We start from the raw sequence: 6,000 nt of genomic DNA on the forward strand, positions 1-6,000 counted from the left end.
TTTGTATTATCAAATTAGTAAAAATAATATATATAATATCTTTATCATATACTTCATCACATTCATATATATTTACTTTTGCTAAATTCATATAGAATTAGTCATGCTCTTTCGATATATTTTATAAATAATGAATGTAATATTTGTGATAGGTTTTATGTCAAATCTTTTATTGCATTATTTCCAATGGTATATTATCAGTTTTTGGATTTCTCATAAAATTTATCTCCTCCTTCCATGGTAAAGAATATTAATCACTTAAATATATTTTTGTGAAATGTATTTGTGCGTCAATGTTTAATATTTTAAATGAATAGTTGGGGTGTGAACTTTTCATTTGTGTAACTTTTGTGAATCAAATATCCAAATAAATAAGTATGCATATGTGACTATTGTTTCTTCCTACTTGTTACATTTTGTTATGTCACACTTTTATCATATCTTTATTTGTATTCTTTAAATTATCAAAAGCAACAAAAATATCACTTCTTATCTTGTTCTCACATTATTTATCTCGACACTATTTATTGTTATAACTTTGTTTTTTTGCCTCCTTGTGAAATCGACCGCCCGATCTATACTACAACCACCACTAGTGGATGTCACATTTTGGGCGTTAATCATCGCCTGGTGCCTAACTTCTCCTCTTGTCATTTGAGGGAGCTCGGCATACCAAGTTGTTGGATAACTTAAGGCCATGGGAGGATAGTATATCAGAGATCTGGCTCGTGTTTTGGATAGAACTTTGATAATAGTCTGCCTCAAAAAACTTGAACTTGGTGATTGGAAGAGAGGTGTTTACTTTGGGACCAAAAGAAGGGAGTGGAGGTTCAGAGGATGGTTTGAAGCTTTGCTTGAAGAACTTTCCATTATCTAGTAGGAAAGTTCGTTAGGTCGGAAGGCTAGGGAGACCGACAAAGAACAGTCTAGTGGTAAAGCTCGAGGAATGGAAATTAGCTCAGGATAAACTACAAACCGTAGTCTTTTTCTTTTGCCCTCTTGGATCTCGGTGATGAGGCGTTTGTAAAAGGAACTTAAATCTTGTCGTTCCCTACGCTCCTCAGATTCTCTAATGAGTCTCTAGTTGCGTGTGAACGGAGACTCAGCTCGGGGAGAAGGAGTTTGGTATGAGATGGCGTGATCAGAGGACCCCACCAATTCTTCTCAGAAGAGTACTGCAACATCTAACAATAAAAGAAAAGGTGAGGGCCCTTCGCTTAAGGGTAAAAAGTAAAAAAAAAAAAACAAAATTGAATGAATTTTCTCAAAAATTCGAGCTAAGAGGAGCTCAAAATAATGAGATACACCTACCGACATTAGGTGATTGATTCCCTTTTTGGGCTATCCTGATTTTCTAGGAAGAGTGGGCAGTTACCCAAAAAGGGGGTTTCATTGATTTCTGTGAAAAAAAGGGGAAACACTAATGCCAAAATACCCTAAATATATTGTACTACACGAAACCTATGAACTTATAGCTATACACAAAAAGAAACCATTTTTGTGGGTTGTTTTCTACGAAAATCTGTTCAAAATGCCCATATTTCTTTGAAGTTCTCAAGAACACTTCAAGGACCAGTGCATGCATACCAAGAAAAAAAAACAACGTAGTGGCAGATGGCAAATTTTTGACAAAAACAATGAGGGAAAAATTTATAGAAACTTATACAAAGGGAGTTGATGGTGAAATCAGACTGGTGATCGCAATAACTTGTAGAGGGAAACTCTTGGAAATTCTTCGTGAAAGAGCGGATATTTAGAGCGAAAAGTTGGCTATGGTTCTTTCTTAGAAAACATGCAAAAATTTCTAAAATGAACGAGAATTAGGTCTTTATAAAGGAAAGAGAGAGGCCTTGATGTTTTATAACTGCAGGATTAAGTTTGCTCTTAATCTTACAGTTCAAATTTGATCTCGAAATGGCGGTAAAAAAGCAAGTGAAAGGACGTGGGCAGTGAGACAGTACTCGAGTATTGAGATTTCCCACTCGCAAGCCGACATGTGTACACACTCGAGTGTGGTAGGTGAGCACGTTTCCCGATTAAAGAAGTTCAAAAGTTTATCTCTCAGAGATTGAGCAGATACTTTTGAAGGGCCAAATGTTATACCCTAATTTTGAGACGATTTATCTCAAAATGTAATCTCAAAAAATAATTTGATGAGCTCGGATGCATATGGAAATTAGTAACAATATTGCTAACTTGCAGCACTAAACCATTTCTGTAACGCCCTGGATAGCCAAGACCGTTACATTGTGTGTTTATAAAGGTGCAAGACTTGCTAATCAAGTCATTGAGTTAGAAACGTGTTACTGAAACTATAATTGAACTAGGGTTAGAAATATTTTGGTTACAAAAGTTACATCTCATATAATTAAACATTTTGTACATGGGATCCCAAAAGAAATAGAGTTTAAAAGACAGTTTACAAAAAATTCCAGGTTACAAATATGTACTGGCCACTCTAAGGGCAAAACAGACATTTAGGCTTCTCTCGTCCTATATTACTCCTCGGTCATGGTGACCGATCAGCTGACTATATTACTCCTCAAAGCTCTCCAACTCAGGACTGATCCACTTTGCCCTTTCCTTTACCTGCACCACATAGCACCCGTGAGCCAAGGCCCAGCAAGAAACCATAATACAGTGTAATAGCAATAATCGACAGTCAGACATATAACAAGTCATACAGCTCACATAAGTAGTGATATCAAACTGCAAACCAATAATCAGTTATTCAGATAACAAACTCGTCACAATCATCAATTAAACAACATTAAACATATCATACCAAAATATAGGGTCGGCGCCCTTAGGCCGCACCCTCTGATTATCCCACTGACTCTGGCTCGCTTAGGCCGAGCTCAGTGATTATATATTTAACCTCAGTGATTATATATTTAACCTCAGCTACCAGTGGTTGAGTCGCGTCTTGTGCGCAAGTATTGATTCTGGCACTCTTAGGTCATTTATCACATGTCCCATGGCATAATACCATCTCATGACATCACATATGAATATAGGGAACTCTTAGTCCCAACACAAACACATAATTTGGTGCAGTTTCTTACCTTTGATTCTGATAGCTTTGATTAGTGAAATTGACCTTCAAGCACGTTCCCGTCCGAGCCCTAGCGTACACCTTGTCACAGCCATAAATTAGAACCATCACTAAAATTCAATTCCAAAACCTAACCTCGGGACCAATCTCGAGCCCTCGGGACGCCCTAATTCCACCAAACGGGGTGGTGGAATCAAACCCTGAACCCCCAAGCAAAAACCTTAAGAAATAACCCAAAACCCCACTTCTGGAAACAGGGTAGCGCTACAACGCCACAAAGTGGGCGCTACAGCGCTACAACTAGAAGCAAAATGCCCAGAAATTTCCAGGCCTAGCGCTGTAGCGCCCAAAGTCTAGCGCTACAGCGCTAGTTACAGCACCAAACTTCTCAGAGTTTTCTCCTTCGAATTTTCTCGAACTAAAACCCCCTAGAACCCTTCCAAACATCAACTACACTTCAAAACAAGCCTACCAATCACTACATCTCACCCCACATGGCCCAACAACCTCAATTCTAATCACATGCATCATCAAACAAAGAAAATAAGCATTGGACTCAGAATTCAAGAACTCATCAGAAAACCATAAACTACCTAGCAATTCAAGATGACCAAACCCAGAAATCCTCACCTTTTATGGAGAGTTCAAACCTAGGTTGTCCCTAGTATCCTTCCAGTCCTTAGCTCCTCAATCCCCAAAGCTCAACACCTTGAATTCCCATCCAAAGTTCAGATTCAAGATCAACACAACAGAGTTTAGCAATCCCAGAAAAAAAAAAAAAAACTAGAAACCTTACCTTAATTGGGTGAATAACTCATGCTAAATCCTCTAGCTTTATCAGGGATCCTAGCCCCAAGCTCCAGCCCAAGCTTTCTTGAGTTAAAGCTTCAAAATTCCTCAAGAGATGGTGAAGAAAAAGGGAACCGAGTGAGAGAGAAGGGTTAGCTTATGAGTTCTATTTTTCTTTGTCTTTCTTTTCCCTTCCTTCAGCCTCTACTGCTTTCTAAATAGCTTATAAAGGCAGATTAATACTTATCCCTGTTTTTAAATACCAAAAGACCATATTACCCTCCCAATTATAACCAAGCCTTTAAACATTCTAAGGGCATTTGGGTCATTTGCTTCCAATTCCCGATAATTCCTCAAGTGACCCTAATAATTATCGCTTACTTCCCGACACCTAACTAATCAACAATTATTTTCCTCAATGTCAAATAGCCTCCAATATATTTCCAAAATTCTCATAAATACCCCCAGGCTCCCTTGAGCCGGGTATAAATTCCCACCGTGACTTTTCCGCTAAACCGCTCACCAGGATCGCCTTGAGTCACAAGCTACAGATATATCCACATAATAATGTGGTCTCAAAAATTTATCACAAATATTTACATTTATGCCCTCAACAGGCCAAAATTACAAATATGCCCTTATAACCTAATCAGGGCCTACATGCATACTAATACTCGTAATCATGCATCTCAAGTAGGCAAATAATCATATAAGCATGCTTATCACATAATCATGCATTTAATCATTTAAATCACACATAATCCAGTTATGCCATCCCAGCACACTAATCAAGGCTCTTAAGCCTCATTAGTAATTTTGGGTCGTTACAATTTTTGCTCAAAATGGAGGATTAGCTCAAAAGATCCAATCGCTATGAGAGAGTCAACTCGTAAGGTAAATGATGATTAGCTTGGAAAAAAAGAGTATCAGCTCGAAGATGATACATATTGGCTCGAAAGCGCATTTTCAAGATGATAGGAAGCAATATCTGAGAAAATAAAGCCTATTTTTAAAGAATCGGTTTAGATATTAACATGGTCAAACTGATTCATTTGTAATCCAAATTATTTTAAATTTGAATGTAGATTTTTATGTAACTTTCCCCAAAAATCGGGGGGAAGAGTATCTGAACCCAGTCTATAAATACCTGGGATTAGTCATTTTAATTTTTTCACGCACAATTTTTATACTCAAATTTTGGGAAATTGCTTTCTTAAGCTTTAACTCAAGTCAATCAATAAAAGTGACTCATGAACTAACTAGAGTTAACTACTGAACCGCGTAAAAAATATATGTTCATCTTTGTCTTTAAATCGTTTTTATGCTTAATTGCTCTTATTTAATTGACGAAAAAATACGTCAACACGTATTTTTTAATTGGTATAAAATATATATTTCGTTAATTTGTTAGATTACGTTAAAATTGACAAAAAATAGAAGAAGAAAACGTTAAATCAAGAACTTGCTAAATACACACTTTTTATATATATTAGGTGCAAGCAATGTCACATTTGCTTAGTTTTATTTAGAAAATTTATTAATTATTTTTATTATGTTTTTATTGTTGTCATATAAATTTTAAATAAATAAACAATATTATATATAAAAGAATGACATAAACATATTAAAAGAAAAATTAAACTAAAATATTTTCTATGGTTTTTTTTTTAAAATAATATGATAAATTTTTAGATCACAAACTACCATATTCAAGGTATAAAACATTCATGACATTACTCAAATCACCATTCAACAATTGGAGAAGAAACTTGTTTATTCTTGATAGAAAATAAATATTATTCTAATTTTTTAGGTAGTTACACAGTCATGTTATTTTTAAGCACACGATGCTTATATATAATGCATTTATAATATTTTTTGTTATTTAATATGAATACATATTTATATAAGTTAGAATAATTAATAAAAAAAAAAAGCAATATATTTTTTTATTTGTATATAAATAATATTTTTTAATAAAAATTAATATTATGTATTGTATATTATTATAATAATGATATTTTATAACATTTGAATTTATATTAATATAATTATTAAATATGTACTCTTGTATTAAATATTATTAGAATATTAGAATTCATATTAATATAATTAAAAAATATTTATTCTACCCAACTTTTTATAAAAATTGGGAT

This window comes from Humulus lupulus, chromosome 1 (genome assembly GCF_963169125.1).
Source record: "Humulus lupulus chromosome 1, drHumLupu1.1, whole genome shotgun sequence".
In the NCBI taxonomy this organism is placed as follows: domain Eukaryota; kingdom Viridiplantae; phylum Streptophyta; class Magnoliopsida; order Rosales; family Cannabaceae; genus Humulus; species Humulus lupulus.